Raw genomic sequence first — 12,634 nt, 5'->3', positions numbered from 1 at the left:
CCTCTCCCCAGAAACTCACCTCACCCAAAACTGTGGAATGGGAGAAACCATTAATAATGTGGGAGAAGAATTTAAATGGGAGGGAAGAGAGAATGACTGAAGAAGAGGCAGTAGGGCAACCTACTGGAAAGGGAAGTAAAAGCAGCTAAATAAGGAAGAAAAGGTGAGAAGGGAGGAGGAGGGAGAGACTTGGGAGGATGCTGAGGAGGAATTGAAAGTAGAGGAAAAGAAGGTGGAGGTAAAGCTGGTAGAAGAGTGGGAGTACATAGTTAGCAAGACTCCTGGACAGGGGAACCAGTGGACTTTAAGCTCCCCAACCCTCTGAGGCAGAAAGAATACATTCGTCCCAACTATCATGAAAGCCATCATATTGGGAGAAAAGGAACAATATGAGAAAAGATGTCAGGCATTAGACAGAAAAATAGAACTACCAGTTATTCCCTTTCAAAAGACCCAAGAAGGTCAGAATTAAAACTCTTATCCAAAGGACTAAAATTCTGGCCTACACGTAAAGAACATGATATAGTATAAATGAAGATTGACATTAAAGATTTTTGAACAAAAATGTATATTAGCAGAGTGTTTCCACAATGAGTCAAAGGACAAAATGGATATTTACAACACAGATCCTTTGCTATAGTTTCTGTCACCAAAGACTGGGAAACCTTAAAAATAAATCTAGTCTTGGAAAACTTTTTTCTTATCAGTTAACAGAATCATTAACAACCAGATACTATTACCTACATTTAACAACCTTCCAAAGGAAGAAAGAATGGCTTTTAAAACTCTCTAGAGGCAAATAGATATTGTTATAAAATCTGCTGATAAAACAGGTGTTGTTGTAATACTAAACACTGCACATTATATAGCAGAAAGTTGAAGACAACTGAAGGATCAAACATAAAAGAACCTCTTAAAAACCTTACAAGCAGGGAAATTCTAAACAGCAGTACAGCTGATCTCCTTGTAAATCCAGCTCTTACTGCAGAAAGCTGTTCTACGTTGCCAGAAATCCACAAAGTTAACAATCTGAGACATCCTATTTCTGCTAACACTGCTGGTAGAAAGGATCTCTCTAAATATTGACTTAAATTTACAGAGTATGGTTTTTTAAAAAAAAAACACCTCCCATCAGTATCACAGACACCAATGATTTCTCACTCAGAATTGCATCTTTGAATGAAAAGCATCAATTTGATAATGATACCATACTTGTTAAGCTAGATGTCACATCTCTTTATACCAACATATCACATAATGATGGGATTCAAGCTTTGAATGATTTCCTTAACACCGGGAATCCCAAAGATCCTCCCATTCCAGTAATTATCAGCTTGGCAACAGTAGTCCTCACTTGTAATATTTTTACATTTAAAGAAGAACACGATTTACAACTGCATGGTACAGCAGTGGGCAACCGCATGGCTCTTTCACATGTAGATCTGTTTGTGGGGAAATCAAAAGAAAACATTTTGAAAGTGGCCAGTGACAAACCTCTCACATGGTGGTACTGCATTGATGATACCTTTATGGTCTGGATGAAAGGTGAGGAATGCCTAGGGAAACCGAAATCATGTATCAATTCTGTTCATCCAATAATCAAATTTACATCTAGTAGCGCCTTTGAAAATCCATCTATCTCTTTCTTTGATACCCTATTTATTATTAAAATCCACAAAACTGTCACTTTATAACAAGCCCACTGATGCCCAAACATACCTTGACTGGATGTTTTGCCACCTGAAACATGAAAAGAGAAACATTACATACAGCTTGGCTCTTAGAATCAGAATACATTAACTCATGAAACACCTGCCTTACAGAGGATATCCTCCAATTACAGTATCATTGATTCTATCATATAGAAAGCTACTTCATATTCAAGGAAACATCTTTCCCATTAGAATTCTAAATCTAGGATTGAACAACACATTCCTTTTCTGGTAGATTTCCATCTCGCATCTCCCAATTATGGCAAAGCAATTACAGAAAGCTTTCCGCTGTTAGCAAAGTTGAAGCATCTTGCAAAAGCCATCAGCGAGGCCCCCCTGTGATAACTTTGTGCCAGCTACCAAATTTACAGAGATTGCTCACAGGAGTCAGCAATCCTGGATCACACCCTTGTAATTCCAAATGCTGTATAACCTGTGTGTTTCTCAGGGAGAAATTCACTTTTACCAGCATTATAACTAACAATACCTACAATATTTTTTTTGTAGGTCCAGCTGTGTAATTTATCTTATTTGGCACAGACAACCTTTGTATTTTACTTAGAATATAACTGGCAATTGTTTGCCCTCCAGATGTTTTTGGTCTACAAGTTCCCATCAGTCGTAGCCAGCATAGCCAATGATGAGGGTTGTGGGAATTTCAGTCCAAGAACAGCTGGAGGGCCACAGTTTCCCACCCCTGCCTGTGACTTAATATCGTTCACTTCAGTCTTGAGCCACAGCCACCACAAGTTCAAAATGGGCCAATTGTAGGCATCACCATGCTCTCTTTTCTATCTCTGTGGGGTGAAGTTGCCATTAGTGCCACCTTGCTGCTCAGTTCAAACTGAAATTTATGACATTTCCTATGTTCAATGCCTGCTGTGGTGTGACAGCAGGATGGTAGCTATCATGTTTATGAATGTAAAAATACTATGCATTAGGAATAGATTCCACCTTAGCTTCATCATGAGTAAGTGTGCACAATGAATCCCTTCAAAGAAATGAAGTGACTCATTATGTTTCAGATCTTCAAATACAACTTCCCTTTCTCTTCTTCTCCCACACCTGTCCTCTGCTATCTTCCTCGGACTAAACTGCATACATGTGTTTATCCAAATAAAGTGACATCAACTGAGAGGAAAGAAGGAAGGAATATACTCCACTTATGCTATGCCCCCTTTTGACTAAGGTCCTGTTCCTTGTTCCAAACCCTGCCTCCTGATGCATCACCCTCAATGTTTGTCCACCTCTCAAAAGTAGTCCACCAAAATTCTATTGCTACAACAGGGTAATCAGGTACATATCAGATTTTCTTCTTCTACAGAAGTATCTAAACTCATAATCAATGCTAGATTGGGCACACCAAAGAGCCTGTAGGGAAGAAAATGCTTATACAATGAATTGCTCCTGCACGACCAAGGACATATAATATTCTGAGTTCTTTTCCATGAAAGAAAAATGCACAGTCTCCAAAACAACAGAACTGAAAATCCTCTACAGCTCACCGAACATAGAAAGACAAATCATCCTATTCTCCACACACACACACAAAGGTAAAATTGTCCTTTAGAGTCACAACCACCCATGATACATCAGTGCTACACTTTAGATAGGGAAGTTGGTGTGCACCTTGCTTACTGCATGATTTAGCTCAAACACATGTTCCCAAGAGTTTACATCAGAAAGGTAACAGTTGCTGATATGGAGAACCCTCAAGTCAAACTAATTTTTGGCAGCCTTGACACTGGTGCTATAAATCATCCTTCATGCGCTACTGAAGTGTGTGGGATGGAAAAGAAAAAGGAAGTATCCTTGTGTCTCTATACCTGTGTGACACAATGTACTGTTCAGAAATGGGAAGAGTCAACAACATGGGGCTTCCATGTCCTTTTCTATTGGAGGTTTGCCCAGTGTGTGGCCAGCTAAACTATATCCAGTTTGCCAGCCACAGACAATGTATGGTCAGAAGGTCACTCCAGTAAGCATTAAAAGTAACAAGGTAGACCAAAAGCAACATGCCAAATTTCAAAGTACTGCTGATGAACTTTCTAGCAAATTCATTCGATTCCTCCTCTTTGCTTCACCCTATTCCTGCAACAGTCAAACAACATTCCATTTATTGTATTCGCAAAGGCTTTTCACGGCCGGGAAATTTATATTTATTATTGTATTATGTGTTTGTAAGCCGCCTAGAGTGGTCGCAAGACCAGATAGGCAGAATATAAATAGAATAAAATAAATAAATACATACATAAAAATACAATCTAATGGTTGTTGTGGGTCTTTCAGGCTCTTTAGCCGTGTTCTGAAGGTTGTTCTTCCTAACGTTTTGCCAGTCTCTGTGGCCGGGATCTTCAGAGGACAGGAGTAGCCTTCGTGAATACATTGAACTCTTCCCCTCCACTTTTCCTTCCTCTCCATATCTTTTCTCATCCCTTTCAATATTCCCCACTTCCTCTCTGTCACTTACATGATGTCACAAGGTTGCCAGGCAACCCCTGCAGAGGTGGCATGTGTCATTGTTCCCTCTTCCACTCATTGCTTCAGGGAGAGGTCTGGCACCTGGTGCAGCTCCAGTAGGAAGGTTAGTGCTCATCCCACCTGTCTCTAAAAGCCAGGTAAGGCCAGGAGGCAGGGTGGAAGCCCTTAACAGTTCCCTGGTTAAGTACCATTTCAACCTCTGAAGATGCCGGCCACAGAGACTGGCAAAACGTTAGGAAGAACAACCTTCAGAACACGTCCAAAGAGCCCGAAAAACCCACAACAACCATTCCATTTATTGTTCTTTATTTCTTGTTTAAGGAGCCATTCCACACACACTCCTCTCACACACTATATCCTGACAACAGCCTTGTGAAGCAGCTCAGGGTGAAAGTGTGTCTGTGCCATCCAAAGTTATAATGTGAGTGTGCAATCACAAAGGGGAAAGATTGCGTTTTGGAGTGGTCTGGTATGATCTGTTTCTTGGCGATCATATAAATATAATTAGAAGTGGGCTTCAGCCCAGCCCCAACCCATGCTCAATCTAGGTCTTTTCAGTCTAGACTACTACTTTTGAAGCTGGGCTGGAGTGATTCCTCAACAGATGGAAGCGTCACTTTAAGGAAAATATCTCCCTGCAAAGTGACCCTTTCCAGGGCAATTGAGGGCATGTCTTTCCTGTCACCTGATTGCACCTTGCATGGGGATTTGAACCCAGGTATAGAGCCCTAGTTCAACACCATTGCACCACACTGCCTCTCTGGCAACTGAACATGCTGATTTTTCTTTGAGATATTTCCAGGAAGTTCCTTCCACTTAGGTCTTCACCCAACCACTGTAGTTCTCCAAACCTTAAGGTTCTCCCAAAGCTGTGGAAATATTCTTCTTGTGTATGAGTGTAGGGTATTTTCTATTTTTTTAAATTTTTTGCTGCTAAAGGATGGCATCCCTGGCCTGAAAATCAGAAATATTTGAGAGAGTGGGAGGCTTAGGTTCCCCACGGGTACTGAAGGGCTAAGTTTGGGACTGTGGAGGGCTGCATATGACTCATAGGGTGGACTTTGCTCACCTATGGCTTATCATTCATTCACCTCCAACCTTGGAGTGTCTAATGTCTTACACTGAAGAAGGTGGTACCCCTAAAGAGGCAATTATTCAGCAAGATTTCATCATAATGGGGAAAATATTTGTTCCTCCATATACTTTTAGACTACACCACCCATCAGCCCTAGTCAGCATAGCCAATGGGCGTAGGATAATGCATGCTGAAGTATGTACAAGAACACCTGGAGGAACACACATTGACTATCCATGTTCTGAGATACAGTGATAGGCCTACTTGATTAAGAACTAATATATTATCAACCCTTACATGGCTGCACACTGTGGCTAGCTTATAAAATAAACACATTTTCAATCAGCAAAGGTGGCCCTTTTCTTTTCCTCTGTTTTCCAGCATACAAATTCCAGCAGAATGGAAGTAAACTCCGAACGGTCTGTCGGTCCATCAGTCAAACCAAAAAAATACACATACGATAAGCATAACGGTTTGGGGAAAGTGAAAGTCACTAGATAAGGAAGTGTGTGTGTGTGTGTGTGTGTGTGTGTGTGTGTGTTTGTGAGTGTGATTTGAAGGAGACCACAGGAGATCACCTGTCTCACTGGGGCAGATGGGTGGGTGGAAGCTCTGAAGCTGCAGAAATTTTAAAAGGAACCAAAGTAGCAAGTAGCGGGGGTGGGTGGGACTCTTCTAGGCGTGCGCTTCTATGAGAGGGGAACAGATGTGTCAGAATGAGGACGAGCAGTAAAACTGCATTTTGAGAAGAGGATTTAAAATAATTTCAGTGGGGAGTAGTTCTGCAAAGAGAGGAGGAAAGGGCTGTGGTCGAGAACTCAATGCTGCCACCCAGAGCATCTCCTTGGCTAATATATGTGACAGCTTGCTTGCGGGTGGGCGGGAGAGTCAGGCAGGATTAAAGGAGGTGATCTTTCTGCATATAAAGTAGCCCAAGACAGCATGATGGATCACTGCTGAACGCATTTCAGCCCATGCATAATTGCTTTCTGATGTTATGCGCTGGAGCCTGAGCACCAACTCTCCGCCTCAACTATATTACTTAACTCATAAAAGCCACAATGCATGCTTTGCTTGTGTATATCTCATTCATTCCTAGGTTGGAAAAGGGCGACTGGTTTTACAAACAATAGTGCTAACAGCAATAGGTCGGGGGGGGGGGGAGAAAGAGGCATCATGCTCAATAATATATCGGAGCACCCCAAGGTTTAGCAGGGAAGGTGATACTTGGCTGCCTGCAAGATCCAGGAAATGGTTGCTTATTTGCATTAAGGCCATTTTCTACTGAACTCTGTGGCATTTAGTTCATTAGCTTCATGGCTTGTGCTGCACTGACTCATATTTAAAAACAAGAGGCACACTGCAGCATGTCTAACAAAGCTATTCATTTCTTTCAGTTTTCAAGCTGAATGGATAATTCAATACTGAATCCCCTGAATTTGTGTTAACCTGGGGGGGGGGAATCCATTAATTATGGCAAACACCCCCAAGCTGGAGCCCTTTAGATGTATTGCACTACAGCTCCCATCATCCCCAGCCAGCACATGCCTTTTAGCTTAGAAAGAAGATATCCATAGAGAAACACATTAGAACTTTGGATAATAATAATAATAATAATAATAATAATAATAATAATAATAATAATAATAATAATAATAATAATAATAATAATAATAATAATAATAATAATAATAATAATGATAATAATGATAACAACAACAACAACAACAACAACAACAACAACTATTATTATTATCATCATCATCATCATCATCATCATCATCATCATTATTATTATTATTATTATTATTATTATTATTATTATTATTATTATTATTATTATTATTATTATTATTATTATTATTATTATTATTATTATTATTATTTATTGTCATTGTAAGTATATATGCAGTATACCCATACAATGAAATTCACAGACACTCAGACACCAGAAACATGCACACACATAAAATTCCCCAAACACTCCCCACCCACTAAAAAATCCCCCAACACTCCCCACCCACTAAAAGTCCCCACTAAAAATACAAACATCTACACCGCAGGCCAAGTAACACAGTCCAACTAACTATTCACTACTGGTGGTCTTTAAGCTCATTATTAAGTGCAATTATAGCTCTGGGATAAAAACTATTCAGAAAACGTGTGGTCCGAGTCTTAATTGTTCTATATCTTCTGTTGGCAACAGTTCAAAAAAGTTATAATTATGAATGGTACAGATGTACTAGGTTAACAGGAGTTTAGTCTCTGTGTCTCGCAATACTGGAGCTCAGGATCACCCAGTGACTTTGAAGGGTAGATGTTTGAGGACAGATATGAGAAAGTGCTTCTCCACCCAATGGGTAACGAACATAACAAATTTTATAGTTTTTAAAATATTTTAAATACATTGCTCTTCTTCTTTGAAGTAATGCAATGCATGTTCACTGCTCTAATACACACTTTAAAAAAATTAGTTCTAACTTTAATTTGCTAATATCCTAAAGTGGCTGTCTTCATAAGCCACAATATTGGCAAACTGACAACGGGTTTCTGCTGACCAAATAGAGTCACCTGAGGTCCTTGTACCATTTGGATGCAAGGACTGCACCAAATGGCATACCAGACCTTCTACCAATCCTATTTAGCCTAATACAGCCCCGTCCTTTCAAACTTGTAAACAAATCCTCCACCACTGTTAATTGCTCACACATTTGACTATATTTAGTCTCATGGTTATTTCCCCCATCTTGAATAGGAAGGTATTTGTGAATGTTGATGATTTTTTTTTTTGCAAAATATCAAAATGAAGTTCCCAGTGATTTTGATGTCCCAGGCACAGATCCTGTGATGTTATGTGGTTTGTGACCAATTCAATTTTGAAGACTATCAACTGTGATAGTTCAGAGGGACCCCAGCCCTAGGTCAAACCCCAGAACAAAATCGACCAAAGGAATGGGCCAATAACATGAATCATATTGGAGAAAGCCTTGCTTTGTCGAGGTGTTGGAAAAAGACCAAAACCATCAGTGACACACAAGATGCTTTGACAGGGCAAAATTATTTATGTGTCTTATGGAGCAATGTACACATACAGAGAGAGAGAGAGAGAGAGAGAGAGAGAGAGAGTCAAATAGAAATTTAAAGACCGTAGCATGGAAATTTGCAACAGTGATTACCAAAGTCGATTCACTTACCTATTTAAGCTTCTGGGCTAATTTTTTTACAATACAATTTACTGGGGAATGAATGGCTGCTTCCCACTTCTAAGTGCATCACAAAAACCCTGAAAAGGATGAAATTTACCTGTGTCATCTGTGAATGCATTGATATTCCTTCCTATTAAACTGTCCATTTTCTATTCTTTTTGCCATCTATATTATCAGCTCTGTCGCAGAAGACCGCACATAATTGTGTTTTGTATCAAATCGTGTGTGTGTGTGTGTGTGTGTGTGTGTGTGTGTGTGTGTGTGTGTGTGTGTGTGTGTGTGTTTTTCAGGAAGAGATGGTTCAAAGAAGGGGAAAAATATTTCCTTCTCCTAAGAGTGTCGTTGAGACTAATCTTACAATCTTTAAGATTGATCATAAGTAAATGTTCAATCTGGACAATTCAGAGAACCTTGGGATACTTTGATTTTTCAATAATGAGCTTATGCTCCTTGTTTAAATGTGTGTGTGTGTGTGTGTGTGTGTGTGTGTGTGATTTCATGATTTAAAGGATATACATATGTATCAATAGAAAGCCAAACAAATAGATGGACTTTCCTTTCTCCATGCTCCCAAAAGTAATTTACTTTACTAAGCATCTGGGCTAGGAGTGCATTGGCTCTGCTGAATGGAAAATCCATCATAGCTGGTAACATGGGATCATGCCCCCCGCACAAGCATTGACATTGCATAAGAAACAGTTTGCATTGAAAAACCTTGGCTTAAGATTGGTACAATGAGAAGTCGGACACCTCCATAGAGAAGATTTCATCAATGTCAAAACCGCTGTCCTTTGTGTGAATAGTTTGACCAAATAGGATCCCAAGTCTTGTGTTTTATTTTTGACTTTAAAAGTGTCTGCCTGTATATGTGTGCTTGTGCGTGTGTACTGATATTTAACCCTCTAGCTGTTGATCAACAACTACTTTCCCTTGTCGCTCAGAATCAGTGAACCAGCCAGGCCTGATTGGAATTGGAGACCAAGGACATTTATGGAGCTATAGAATCCCCAGCCATGATTTTCAGGGCGCATTTTATCTGAGGCCTCTGTTTCAGTTGTATTTATTATTTATTGTATCTCTCTCTCTCTCTCTCTCTCTCTCTCTCTCTCTGTGTGTGTGTGTGTGTGTGTGTGTGTGTGTGTGTGTGTGTGTGTGTGAGTGAGTGAGTGAGTGAGTGAGTGAGTGAGTGAATGAGTGAGTATGTTTATACAAAGAGAGAGACTGAGATGCAAACAGGATCTGTTCCTATTCATTTGCTTTGACCTTAATCCAACTGGATTGGAAGTTTCACTACTCAGGGATGGTGGCCAATGAAACAGTGATCTCAAAGCATTGGAACATGGAGTGTCAATGCTCTGGTTACCTGAGCAATAGGATGCATTTCCTCTTCCTGCTCCTTTAAGAATCTGGGCAGGAGGGGAACACAATTTTATTTCAATGGTACCCGTTGCATCATTGCCATGCGGTTTGCTCGGTGGTTTTCAGCAAATCGGTCTTCATCAGTGTTACCAGGTTGACAGGCAGACCAGCAAATATTTTTGCAATCCCAAGGCCACCCTGAACAATAAAAAATGAAACCAAAAAAACCTCTGCAATTTGGATTGATATTTAATAGGATGGAAAATATGGAGGGGCAGGGTTTAATTAGGCAGTATTGTGTCTGGGTGCCAGCCTATTTGTTCATGATGTTTAAAGAGCCTAGTTAGCAAGGCAATTGGCCAGGATATGTCAGTAATAAATAAAATGAAACAAACAGATGTCTGGAGCAGACACATTTTTTTTCAGGGTGGCTTGACTCATGTGGCTCACATACTGCAGGAAAAAAAAGAGGGGGGCGTGAGAGTAGTGGGTGGAGGGGCAGCCATCCCAGCAACCTGATTAATAAGTCCTGGATGAAATCCAGACAGTTACTAATTCCCCATGCCCTGATGTTTCACTGGCTAATTACATGTTCATCTCTGATACTTGAAGAGTGAAAGGAAATGTCTAATGTTTTTTTTAAAAAAAGAGAAACGTATTTGAAGATGTCTGAGCAACGCTGTGAGAGTTCAGCGCTGTCGTTGTTCCTCTCGTTTGACTGCAGACTGGCAACCGCCGTGTGGAGACACCACTTGCACGGCTCCTATTGAGGAAGACGAGCGCAAGGTTCAATAGCTACCCAATCAATTGTGGGTTCTATAAAAGGCAAGCTCATTTCTGAGACAACATGTGATAATAATTACGAGGGATGATCATAGAGTGAGTGCAAGAAACCTTTTTCTAGCACAGCTAGAAACGCAGGCAATTTGCATAACGGAATGCAAGCAAACAGTGTGTCAAAGGTGTCTGGAAATTCCTGGCTGACCCATCAGCAAAGGATAGGCTCTGATTCTGACCCCATCAATTCTTTTCAAAATACACAGCTGTCTATGCCAAAAAAAAAAATCCAGAAATTCCAAACTGCTGGCTGAGGATTTTAAAACCACACTGCTCCACTACAAGCCTTTTACAGATTTCATCTGTATCCATCTAAAGAAGCTAACCCAACGACAACAACGGCCATGGGACTTTGGGATTTTAATAAACGCATATAAATTTTGGAACTACCCACAAGACCTTGGTGCACAACCTGAAGAAGATGAATCGTCATTGAAAGCTAGCTGTTTGCAGTTCGTTTGGTTTTTTTAAAAAGTGGTCTAGTAAAAGTAACACCTGCATTTGTATTGTTTATGTCAAGTTGCTGCTAGGCTAATACAGTGTCACCCACTGCTACCTTACAGGGGAGAGGGAGATAACTCCTCATCTTTCCTCAAAGGGCTACAGGAGTTCCTGAGTTGTGAGCAACATAGTAATATCTTAAGAATGATAATTGTGTGTCATCAAGTCATTTCCTAATTATGGCCACCCTTTTCAGGGTTTTCCAGGAAGAGAATGCTCAGAAGTGGTTTACCATCCTTTTCATTTGCGGGTTCCCTGGGAGTGTACAGACTGCCCAAAGCTACACAGGCTGGCTTCATTCCCAGGAGGCACAGTGGAGAATCTAACTCCTAACCTCTGGCTCCGCAGCCAGATACCTAAACCACTGAGCTATCCAGCCAGCACTTGCTGTCTTATATCCACCATAAATTTACCAGGTGGCCTCATGTAAGCTACTATTAATTCAGCCCTTCCCCATGCCTGAGGTATGGATATAATCATCCTCAGCCATCTTATAGTGTAGTTATACAGATGGCTCAGAGAGTTTATGGGAAGAGGGCTTTGAACAAACGAAATGTGTTACATTGAAAACAACATATTCTTAGCAGCTACTGCAGATGTTGCCCTTCAGATATTACGTGGCTCCTTTTCCATGCGTTCGTTTCACAGGGTTGCTCTGTAGTTCTTTAAAAACTGTCATCATGTGGTTTGGCTGAAAACACAAGTCCTTAGCACCTGATCATTGTCTCTGATGCAGAAGGATCTATGGGGGGAAAACACACATATCATACAGTTTTTACTCTTTGGGGACTTATCTCTTGTCATAGGTTTCCCCGGTTGGCATTTATTTAAAAAGCCTCTTTACTACATGATCCCAGGCAGTCAGGGAAAATGAAGAGACAACACTGACATTGTGCTCAGATTGTTATATAAAAAAGTAATTGAAATCATATAAATAAATAAATAAATAAAACCACACACACACCAGTTTATGAATGTGGGATATTGTGCTTCTGTACCCATGATTCAAAATGCCAAGAAATAGCCCGATATTGCTGCACAATATTATGCCCGTGTTGCCAGCTGGAAAAACGATAGCAAGGGTAGGATCCCAGCATGCCTAGAGGAGGCAATAGTAAGACCATTGTTGAAAAAGCCCTCCTTAGATCCCACAATGCTGAACAACTAGCAGCCTGTCTCTAATATTCCATTCTTAAGCAAAGTGTTGGAGCCGTTTGTGGCTTCGCTGCTCCAGCAGTTCCTGGATGAGATCGATTATCTGGCTGGAGAAGGCCATGACAAAAGTGTATAACTGGAAAACTGGTTTGCAGATTTATGTATCTGGGGCTACACTTCCCGCAGTTCTGCCTGGGGAAATTCTTGGAGAATTGCAGTCCCAAAATACAAAAGTCTACACTTCTAGCAGTAAATATGACACACTTTGCTTGGGGCTAATAGGCAGTGAAATGGCTGAGGGTACCTGG

The 12,634-nt window shown here is 40.5% G+C and overlaps 1 long non-coding RNA gene across 1 annotated transcript in view; it reads right to left on the bottom strand.

The window, feature by feature from the left end:
• Window positions 1-592: 592 nt before the first annotated feature.
• Window positions 593-12,634, bottom strand: part of LOC140705877 (uncharacterized) — a 69,087-nt gene continuing 57,045 nt past the window's right edge. Inside the window, exons 3-4 of the long non-coding RNA XR_012085456.2 lie at window positions 1,720-1,740; window positions 593-1,556 (exon numbers count right to left, since the gene is read on the bottom strand). This is a non-coding gene — a long non-coding RNA (uncharacterized LOC140705877). The remainder of the gene's footprint in view (window positions 1,557-1,719; window positions 1,741-12,634) is intronic.

This window comes from Pogona vitticeps, chromosome 3 (genome assembly GCF_051106095.1).
Source record: "Pogona vitticeps strain Pit_001003342236 chromosome 3, PviZW2.1, whole genome shotgun sequence".
Lineage (NCBI taxonomy): Eukaryota > Metazoa > Chordata > Lepidosauria > Squamata > Agamidae > Pogona > Pogona vitticeps.
This window is presented reverse-complemented; position numbering and strand designations above follow the sequence as displayed.